Genomic DNA, 11,574 nt, shown 5'->3' on the forward strand with positions numbered 1-11,574 from the left:
CAAACTCCTGAAGAAGTTTTGAAGAAAATTTTATCCTACCGCGGTCCAAACTGCTATGCTGTAGCTATCTTGAAGAGCTCTTGTAGAACTCCTGGAAAAAAATGTTACTTGGGTATTTATGTCTCCATTATGTTTTCAAAATTGTTCCATATAAGAATCTTAAAATACAATGAAGTAAACAACAATATTTGCTTCAAATAACTTAGGACAGCATTTTTTCAACAATAGCCAAAACCTTGGAAAACATTTACTGAAACAGAAATTAATTAATTACAATTGAATTTTCTTGAAGCCAAGCAACTTCAACCTTTTGAATACCAAGATTTGCAGTAGAGTACACCAAAGCTTGCAGTAGAGTACACCAAAGCCATGTTGTAGAGCGCGCAATCTGATTTGTATTTTTTTTTCGACAATCACTTGGGAACAGTGATTAAAAAAATAGTTGGAAAAATTCGGAATACTTGCATGTTTTGACAGTAATCAAACTTGACGTAAGTCTAAGTTTGTAAATGCTATGGAGCAGTTCTCTAGGATTTCGGTCATTCGATTTTTTTTTGTATTTTTTAATCCGACTGAAACTTTTTTGGTGCCTTCGGTATGCCCAAAGAAGCCATTTTGCATCATTAGTTTGTCCATATAATTTTCCATACAAATTCAGCAGCTGTCCATACAAAAATGATGTATGAAAATTCAAAAATCTGTATCTTTTGAAGGAATTTTTTGATCGATTTGGTGTCTTCGGCAAAGTTGTAGGTATGGATACGGACTACACTGGAAAAAAATAATACACGGTAAAAAAATTTGGTGATTTTTATTTAACTTTTATCAATAAAACTTGATTTACAAAAACACTATTTTAATTTTTTTATTTTTGATATGTTTTAGAAGGCATAAAATGCCAACTTTTCAGAAATTTCAGGTTGTGCAAAAATCACTGACCGAGTTATGAATTTTTTAATCAATACTGATTTTTCAAAATCGAAATTTTGGTCGTAAAAATTTTCAACTTCATTTTCGATGTAAAATCAAATTTGCAATCAAAAGTACTTTACTGAAATTTTGATAAAGTGCACCGTTTTCAAGTTATAGCCATATTTAAGTGACTTTTTGAAAATAGTCGCAGTTTTCATTTTTAAATTAATGCACATGTTTGCCCAGTTTTGAAAAAAATATTTTTGAAAAGCTGAGAAAATTCTCTATATTTTGCTTATTTGGACTTTGTTGATACGACCTTTAGTTGCTGAGATATTGCAATGCAAAGGTTTAAAAACAGGAAAATTGATGTTTTCTAAGTTTCACCCAAACAACCCACCATTTTCTATCGTCAATATCTCAGCAACTAATGGTCCGATTTTCAATGTTAATATATGAAACATTTGTGAAATTTTCCGATCTCTTCGAAAAAAATATTTTTGGAATTTTCAAATCAAGACTAACATTTCACAAAGGCCAAACATTCAATATTACGCCCTTTTAAAATGTTTGTCTTGATTTGAAAATTCCAAAAATATTTTTTTCGAAAAGATCGGAAAATTTCACAATTGTTTCATATATTAACATTGAAAATCGGACCATTAGTTGCTGAGATTGACGATAGAAAATGGTGGGTTGTTTGGTGAAACAGAAAACATCAATTTTCCTGTTTTTAAACCTTTGCATTGCAATATCAGCAACTAAAGGTCGTATCAACATAGTCGAATAAGCAAAATATAGAGAATTTTCTCAGCTTTTCAAAAATATTTTTCAAAACTGGGCAAACATGTGCACTAATTTAAAAATGAAAACTGCGACTATTTTCAAAAAAGTCACTTAAATGGCTATAACGAAAACGGTGCACAAAATTTCAGTAAAGTACTTTTGATTGCAAATTTGATTTTACATCGAAAATGAAGTTGAAAAATTTTTACGACCAAAATTTCGATTTTTGAAAAATCAGTATTGATTAAAAATAACTCGGTCAGTGATTTTGCACAACCTGGAAATTTCTGAAAAGTTGGCATTTTATGTCTTCTAAAACATATCAAAAAATAAAAAAATAGTGTTTTTTAAATCAAGTTTTAGTGATAAAGTTAAATAAAAAATCACCAAATTTTACCGTGTATTATTCCAGTGTAGTCCGTATCCATACCTACAACTTTGCCGAAGACAAATCGATCAAAAATCCTTCAGATACAGATTTTGAATTTTCATACATCATTTGTATGGACAGCAATATGGAAAATTATGGACAAACTAATAAAAATGGCTGGGCACCGGGCAAAAAAGTTTCAGCCGGATTAAAAAATACAAAAATTAAAATTGAAGAAAAAAGACCGATTTCGTAGAGAATTGCTCTATGGTACTGTTGGGTTACTAAACTTATTCAAAGAAATTGTCACATAAGGATAATTTTTTTTGCAAACCTCATCGGTAAAATATCTGCAAAAATCTGCAACGAAAAAGTTGTCTGCAACAAATTTCGGAAAACTGCAAATTTGCAGAGAAATCTGCAAATCTGGCATCCCTGATGGCTTGATTGTCTCACGCATACATTGACATGACACATGACAGTGAAGGCCCACATTAACTCAGTGCGGACGTTACGCATCGGCGGCCGTTACTGATTGTGTGGTCCGCCCTAGAACCGCCCTGGCGGACCGAGGGCGGGCCGCCTGGGCGGTTGAAATTTGACATTTGAAATTTTTCAATTTCGTCCGCCCTCCATCCGCCGTGGCGTGCCATGGGAGCATCGCCTGGGCGGTTCAAACTGATCGCTGAAATGTTTCAATATCGTTCGCTCCTCAATCTCCGCGGCGAGCCAAAGGCTGATTGCCGTGGCGGTTTGCATCTGAAGCAATTTATTTCGAATTTGACATTTCAGTCAGTTTTCAACGAGCTTCGGTGGGTGTTGTTATTTAATCGGCGGCTGCTGATTTTCGTTGTTAAGTTTGTGTTGGGAGAAGTGTTGTGTTGTTTAGATTGTTTTCTTATGTAAACAAACAGTTGAAAGTGCGTTTGAAATAGTGATTGAAGGTTGTTTTGCAAGAATAATCGTTATTGTTGATGTAATTTATGTGACACCCCTTATAAATATTGTTGGCAGATGTGCAATCATTTGGAATACTTAGAATTTGATATGTTTCATTGTTGATATGATTTGATTTGTTCTTTCTTGTATGTTTGTATGGAAATTTGGTGTACATTTTGGTAAAAAGTATATCTTTCCCAGGGAAACCTCTTGAAGAGTATCGAGGTGGCATTTACAAAGCGGATTTTGTGCCAATGTTTACTCAAATAATGTTAATGTTTGTTTTGTGGGAATGTTAACACTCCAAAGATTGCGGGTTCAGTGCCAGCAGTGGAGGCAATTAGTGGTGCAGCAGCGATTTTTGTCTTTCTTTTGTTTGACGTTTTTTAGGTGTGCATGATGCAGGACGTGGGTAGGAAGTAATTTCAATTATTTTCAATTATCAGTTCAATGGCAATAGTATCATTTAAAATTGTGTTTATTTTTTTTACAGCTTCCTGGATCATTTATAAATGAACTGCTTATATGTATTTATTTATTCTTCATTTGATTTATTTGAATGTTTATATCCAAGTTTATATCATTCCTATTCCTTGTCCTTTTTTCTACCATTCCTCCATTCCATATATGATCAAATTTCATGAACTAACGACAGTTACTGAAATAGCAATGGAAACATCTGAAGAATTTTTCTTTAAAATATAATTATCTTTCTTCCAGCTTCCGGGAATCTTCTTCAATTATAATGCCTACATTTATCTATTCACTAGATGATTTATTTAAATGTTTATATCCTTCCTTATCCTATTCCTTTACTTTCAGCAATGGAACCATCTGGAGCATTTGTCTTTTTAATCATAGTAGTTTGTTTTGCAGTTTCCCGGAATCATCTTTAAAATTACTGCTTTTTTGTATTTATCTTTTCACTGTAAATTGAATGACAAGAAAGAACATGGGGTGTAATCTACTAGGATACTTTCTTCGGATTAGCTGCGCTTGTGTTTGATTAGATTAGAGTATGAATTGTTAACATTCAATACGTTGTCTGTTTATATGTAAGTACCAATAATACATGAACATTTTAAATAATTTAGTTTTTAAGAATTAGTTTAAGAATTGGGTACTAAAGCCCTATGTAAATTTGTATGTACAACGGTAAAAAACACGATTGAAAACCATTTCTGATCACTTTTTTTTCATTTTTATGCAAAAAAAGTTATTGACAAGACAACATTTTTTTTTGATGGATCAACTATGGTCCCCTTAGAACGAGCTGTCATGTAGGAGCTTTTCTGTCAAGAAGGACCGCGTGGTTAATTTTTCAAAATTGATTTAAAAATCCATTCTAAACTCTTTATGGTCGTACAAAGGGTCATTGTAATCAGAAAAATAAGCTTTATCGCTGTAAACAATAATATCAGCAATCTAAGCTTCATTTTAGGACCCAATTATTTTTATTTCCAGGAAATGAAAAATCTTCGCAATAAGTTTGCTCATCAATATATTATTTTGTTTCTTTATTTTTTTCATCATTTCACCTCAGTGAACTAATAACGCACGTAATGGCCTATCTACAATCACTTAGCTTAGAACATCTAAGTAAAGTAGTTACTTAGGAAAGTCTGCAACTTACGTTAGTCATCCACAATCAACTTAGAAAACTTGCTGGGCTGATATACGTTGCTATGCAGTTGTTTGTTTACCTTTGATATGGAAACGTCAACTTACCGTAGATTTTGAAATTTTCCAAACCAAACGTCAGTTTCTAATTTGATTACTTTTCCATTGTAGAAACTCAGATTCATTTCCATTGATTCAAATTCCTAAGCTAAGTGAAATTTTCTAAGCTAAGTGATTGTAGATAGGCCATAAGATGTATTGAGAACAAAATTATGTTGAAAATTATGTTTTTTTTTCATATTTTTGTTTTTTTTTTGACAAAGAACTTTGTCCTAAGGGCTCTATTCTGATGAGGTGTCAATCCAGAAAAACGAAAAATGTCGCGCGTTACGAAAATGTTGCATGCTTGGTACTGGGGAAGAGGTCTGCGACGCAACAAGGCACTGTTGCGTCACCATTTCGAGCCAATATAAACCCCGCTCGATCCGCCCTAGAAAATCATTCTATCGCTGGACGCCGAGGAGTGAACAACAACCTGGACCTGGAAGCAGATGGCCTGGAGGCCCAGAAGCAATTGGCCGAAAAGCAGCTGGCCTGGAGCATGGAGCAGCCCAAGCGGAGGCAGGCCAGCCGGAATATTCTGGCCACAAGACCCGGAGTGGCCAGAACCCTCAGGGGTGTTCCGATGGAAGGCCATACGAGACGGGACAATATGGGTATCAAACTTCTTGGATTTTGATACTGGTGATGAAAATGGCCATTTTGCACGAGGTGGTCACTCCAAATATATTGCATTTATTTCATAAGTTGATCCGTATGTGCATCCATATTTACGTGCATACACCATTCTTCTAAGAATTTTATTTCAGTGTTTTTTCACATGACAGGTAAACGCGCGCACTGCTGATTGTTTACAAACAAAAAAAAATCAATCTGTCTCTTACATTTCCCGGCCGGAAGATTCACTGGCGCTCTGTTATCATCCGGCAATTTCCAGGGGCAGCAGCTTCGTCGTAGTAAATCCGTATTTTCCATCGTTTTGTGTTGAATTTAGTGCGTGTTCCGGACTTAGTAAGGCACCAGCAACCGAGATGGCGGTAATCCTGGAGGACAAGTCGATCGAGCTGCTGTACGTGGACCCGCAGGAGACGGAGGACGACGGGGTGGTGGTGGTGGTGCTGGATTCCTAACGGAAGGGCAAGCGCATCGTCATTAAGACTTCGACACGGCAGACTTACTTTTTGCCCGTGATTGGATTGGTTGATCCGGAGAAGCTCAAGCCGGGCGAATTGGTGGGCGTGAACATGACTCGTACCTCATCCTGGAGACACTTCCGGCCGAGTACGACGCGCGCGTTAAGGCGATGGAGGTGGACGAACGGCCCACCGAGCAGTAATCGAACATTGGCGGGTTGGACCGTCGTTCTGTTGATGCCGCGTAAGGACAAGTTCAAGAACCTGGGAATTTATCCACCGAAGGGAGTGCTGCACGCTGTTGACTCGTACCTGTGTGGCGCAAACAAAGTCGATCTTCCTGAAGCTGGCCGGGCCACAGCTAGTGCAGATGTCCACCGGAGACGGTGCCAAGCTCGTCCGGGACGCGTTCGAACTTCCTACACGCGTCTACGCTGCAGACGCATCTAACTGTTGCATATGCATTGAATTTGCCTGTTGAACATTGAAGTCGCCTTGTATTTTATTTGTATTTGTGATTTAAGCTTTATTTTTTTTTGTATTGTTAAATATGATGAAAAAACAACAATATTGAATATTGCCGTTAACATCGCATGCTCCTCCCTAAGAATGATTCCGAATCGTACAAGAATAACAATGTTCACAATACCCCTCAACAGCACCGAGCCCGATTCCGTTCACGGGTCAGATTGGCCAGGAGCTGAAGATGCACCCCGCTCGTGCAATCGAATTCAAAAGCAAACAAGTAGTGAATATTTATAAATCAAAAATCACATTTATTTATTATTTTCCCTGGTTTCCACCCTTAAATAATGAACCCGTGGTGCACGGGTTCACTTCTAAATAATTTAGATGTATTTACTCCAAAATCGCCTCACATTTTTTCCTCTTTCGTTGGCCGGATCTCGCTCGCTTCGCTGTCAGGATGAACTCCCTGAGTTAGGCTGTTATTCTGGCCGTTTCCGTTGACTTCGACGTTGATGACCGATCATGCGCTTCGGGCCTTGCAAAAAAACATACGTATGTCGCGGAATTTGATACCCGCCGTCCCGTTCAATAGAAGACATTTATCCTCCGGGATCGGCGGTGTCACGGGACAAGAAACCTGCTGTGGATGAACTGGTTGAGGAGAACTGCTTCTGCTTTTGCCACGGCTTTTCCGATGGCGAGGGCGTCGTGGAACCCGTAACTGGTTGGTCTGCAGAGCGGTCCCATCCGAATTTTGATCAAAAATTTACACAACGCAACATTCTTAAGGGACCATTCATAAACCACGTGGACACTTTTTGGGAATCTCGAACCCCCTTCGTGGACAATTGTCCATACAAAAAAATCTTTTGTATGGAGCGTGGACAATCGCCATACCCTCCCCCTCCTAAAGTGTCCACGTGGTTTATGGATGGTCCCTAAAAGTGACATTTGCCAATGACGTTTAGAAACGTCAAAACCACACTGATCAAAATTCCTTTTGAAATTGTCTCGTCATTCTTCGTGCATCCATATTTACCTCGATATTTACGGTATTTACGTAAATTTACCGGAGTTAATCCGAATGCGCTACGGATGAAGCATGTGCCCAACCCCGTGCCATTTTGACAGTATTGGCCACAACCTGGAGTGGCCGGTGCCCTCAGGGAAGATCTCCCGGGAGGACATTTACCGAACCATGCGATTTTGGGCAATATGGGTATCAAACTTCTTGGTTTTCAATACTGGTAATTAAAATGGCCATTTGACAGTATTGGCCACAACCTGGAGTGGCCGGTGCCCTCAGGGAGGTTCTCCCGGGAGGACATTTACCGAACCATACGATTTTGTGCAATATTGGTATCAAAATTCATGTTTTTCAATACCGGTAATGAAAATGACCATTTTTCGTTGGCGCTGAAAAGCGTCATTTTGTTAAATTGCAGCAGAAGTTGATTTTTGTGGCCATCTTCTCGAGCGTCCATCCAAGTAGGCCTTGTTTTTCTCCTTCGACGTCGTTTTGGCAGCAATTTCACGCACACGCTGGCGTGTTTCTTCTTCTCGGAGCCCGCTCTTGATTTCCTCCAGTCGTTGATTTTTTTCCGCTGCTGCTGCTGCTGCTACGATGTTGTCGGTACTGCCTTCACGACTCCACGGCAAAACATAACAGCCAATCAGAGAGCGGAAAGATTTTTTGCGTGGGTCAAAGCACGCGCTTGCTTGTTCAAGGCCAACTGCGATCGATTGACCGTGGACAATTGCAAGCGAAAATTGTTTATATTCGTAAATTTTTGTAAAATGTAAATTTTGGGGGAAATATTTAAATTAATTTAAACGCCAAGCGTCAAAAGCTTTAAAAATGCACCAAAATCATTTGAAACAATAACTCTTTCGTGAATTTTTCGTTGGCGCTGAAAAGCGCCATTTTGTTAAATTGCAGCAGAAGTTGATTTTTGTTGCCATCTTCTCGAGCGTCCATCCAAGTAGGCCTTGTTTTTCTCCTTCGACGTCGTTTTGGCAGTAATTTCACGCACACGCTGGCGTGTTTCTTCTTCTCGGAGCTTGCTCTTGATTTCCTCCAGTCGTTGATTTTTTCCGCTGCTGCTGCTGCTGCTGCTACGATGTTGTCGGTTCGAACGATGACGATGGAATGAAAATCGTTGGCAAAAATGCTGCCTTTACAACTTCCCATTCCCACCAGTGCACAGGGTTACCAGGTCAAAATTTGAAAAATCTGGCAAAGTATCTTTTAAAAATCTGGAAAAATCTGGCAGACGAAAATCTAACAAATTTGAATGGTGAAGGGGAGGGAGGATATAAACAAATTCAAAAGTTTGTAGAGTTTAACTGGTTTAACTGATTTTATGGCCACAAAAATGTTGAATTTGCATTTTATTTAAGAAATACACATTCTATTTTCAATTATATTCGTTCATTTTAATTAAAAAATGTTCAAAATGGGTATAAAGTGAAAAATCTGGCAAAATCTGTCAATATCTGGCACAGAGAAGGGTAAATCTTTATTCTGGCAGACACTTGAAAAATCTGGCATTCCCAGATTTATCTGGCAACCTGGCAACCCTGCCAGTGCATCAAAAATCGAATGACGTAGGAATGAGATAACCGGCGCAAAGGGGCGGGACATCCGTCTCCATTCTAAGCCAATATAACCCCGCTCCGTCAACCCTTGGAAATCATTCTATCGTTGGACGCCGAGGAGTAAACAACAATCTACTTCTGGACCTGAAGCAGATGGCCTGGAGGCCCAGAAGCAGTTGGCCGAAAAGTAGCTAGCCCGGAGCTAGGAGCAGACCAAGCGGAGGCAGGCCAGCCAGAATAATTCAGAGCCACTGGAATATTCTGGCCACAAGACCCGAAGTGGCCAGATTCCTCCGGGGTGTTCCGATGGAAGGCCATACGAGACTGGACAACATGGGTATCAAACTTCTTGGATTTTGATACTGGTGATGAAAATGGCCAATTTGACAGTATTGGCTACAACCTGGAGTGGCCGGTGCCCTCAGGGAGGCTCTCCCGGGAGGACATTTACCGGTTTCATGGTTTTTGATATTGGTAATGAAAATGGCAATTTAGAAAAAGTTGGCCAAAAGCTGCAGTGGCCGGTTTCCTAAAGGAAAGTTTTCCCGGGAAGACATCTATTGAACCAACGAGTTGTAACAATCACAACTCATGGTTTACAATACTGGCCATTTCGAAAAAGGTGGCAACAATCTGGAGAGGCCGCTACCTCACGATTGTTCCGATTGGGGGACAAACATCGAATTATAGAGATATCATGGTTTTTTAATACGGAGCTTAAAGAGAAATTAAACGAAAATATAAATCCAATAATGTTTTGATTATATCTGACGCATAATTCAACAAAATTGCTTAATTTTAAAAGCTTTTTTGCTAAGTTCTTTGTCATACTGGTCATGTGTAACATAACCACCTGCACCTTTTTTTTCTAAATTTCAGCACACAAGAATCTACAAAGATCTGCCATTCTATATAAAGCACTTTGTGTTTTTTTTTTCAGTTTTAGATTAACTTGAAAAAACACTATCAGAATCCTGAAGGAACCTGAACGGGTATTCTGCTTGGGTGGATGAAATATGTATGAAAGGCGAATCGAAGGCGGGCCAAGGCGGTTGGGGCATTTTGGGCGGATCGGGGGCGAACCGCTGGCGGACCATCTTACAGGGGCGGTCGAACCGTATATGAAAGGCGGGTCGAGGGCGAGCCACGGCGGTTGGGGCTTTTTAGGCGGATGAACTTTCTATGGGAGGCGTATCGAGGGCAACCCGCTGGCGGACCAACCTACAGGGGCGGTTGAACCATACAAAACGGCGTATGTGGGGCGGATGAACGGCGGGTGAAACATTTCAAGGCAAACCTGGGCGACCCCGGGGCGAGTCGCTGGCGGACCAACGTCACGATAAAAAAACTGATCGTGCGCCAAATTGTTGCAAATTTTATCCGCCAGCGGGTCGCCCGAGGTCCGCCAAATCAAAAGCTGGCGGATCGCCAGAGCGGTTTGGCGGTCCGCCAGCGAACCGCCGGCGGGCTGCCTAGTCAATGTGGGCGGGTTTGTATTGGCATGTTTGGGCTGCGCTTCGGCATCAGCTCACCAGGCAGCGTTGGCGTCGCCGTGATTTGGTGGTTTGATGAAGGACGATGGATTTCAATAGAGTTATCTAAGCCCGAGCTCACGCACACTAGCACCCCATTTGTTTTGCTGGCGGGTACAAAATTTAACCTCAATCTTTTTCGTGTACGTACACGCAATACATGCGCACGTAGATAACTCTATAATAATTTGTATGGAGAGTCACGTCTGTTTGTCTGTGGTATGAGTGTCGTCGAGCGACGGAGTGGGCCAATGTTTTCACGACCTTCAAAACAGCATTTTAAGTTTTCATACGACCTTTTCATATGTTAAGCTAGATTTTTGAAACTTCTTACTATTTTTCTTAAATAGCCAAACTAATCACCTTTCTTTTGCGTCTAAAACAGCTAAAATTGGATGAAATGGTGCGGAGATACGATTTATTGAAAAAAGTGGTTTTTGAGAAAATCGACGAAAATTGACATTTTTCGGACCACCCTAACACGGCGTAGGTCACCCTAATGGCCAAACGAAAAAATACGGGTCTAATCTCGGATGAATCTTTATTCTGGCTGACACTTGAAAAATCTGGCATTCCCAGATTTATCTGGCAACCTGGCAACCCTGGAGACAAGGCAAAAATTGCTGAAGCTCTCAGCCAATCAGCAGCCGGGATTTTTCCTGCATTAATTTTTTTGTTTTCATCTTTACTTTTGAATACTTTAACAAAATTGTATCAACTATGTGATCTGCTATCTACTTGCAATTTAAGACTTCCCCTTTCGTTTGGTGGATAAAGCATACAGATTTCTTGAATGGGGTGGAAGATATAAGCGTTTAAACAATTGGGTCCTAAAATGAAGCTTAGATTGCTGATATTATTGTTCACAGCGATAAAGCTTATTTTTCTGAGTACAATGACCCTTTGTACGACCACAAAGAGTTTAAAATGGATTTTAAAATCAATTTTGAATAATTAACCTCGCGATCCTTCTTGACAGAAAAGCTCCTACTTGACAGCTCGTTCCAAGGGGACCATAGTTGATCCATCGAATAAATGTTGTCTTGTCAATATTTTTTTTGCATTAAAATTAAAGAAAAGTGATCAGAAATGGTTTTTAATCGTGTTTTTTACCATTGTACATAAAAATTTACATAGGGCTTTAGTACCCAATTAC

This window comes from Culex quinquefasciatus, chromosome 1, assembly GCF_015732765.1.
Source record: "Culex quinquefasciatus strain JHB chromosome 1, VPISU_Cqui_1.0_pri_paternal, whole genome shotgun sequence".
NCBI classification, from domain to species: Eukaryota; Metazoa; Arthropoda; class Insecta; order Diptera; family Culicidae; genus Culex; species Culex quinquefasciatus.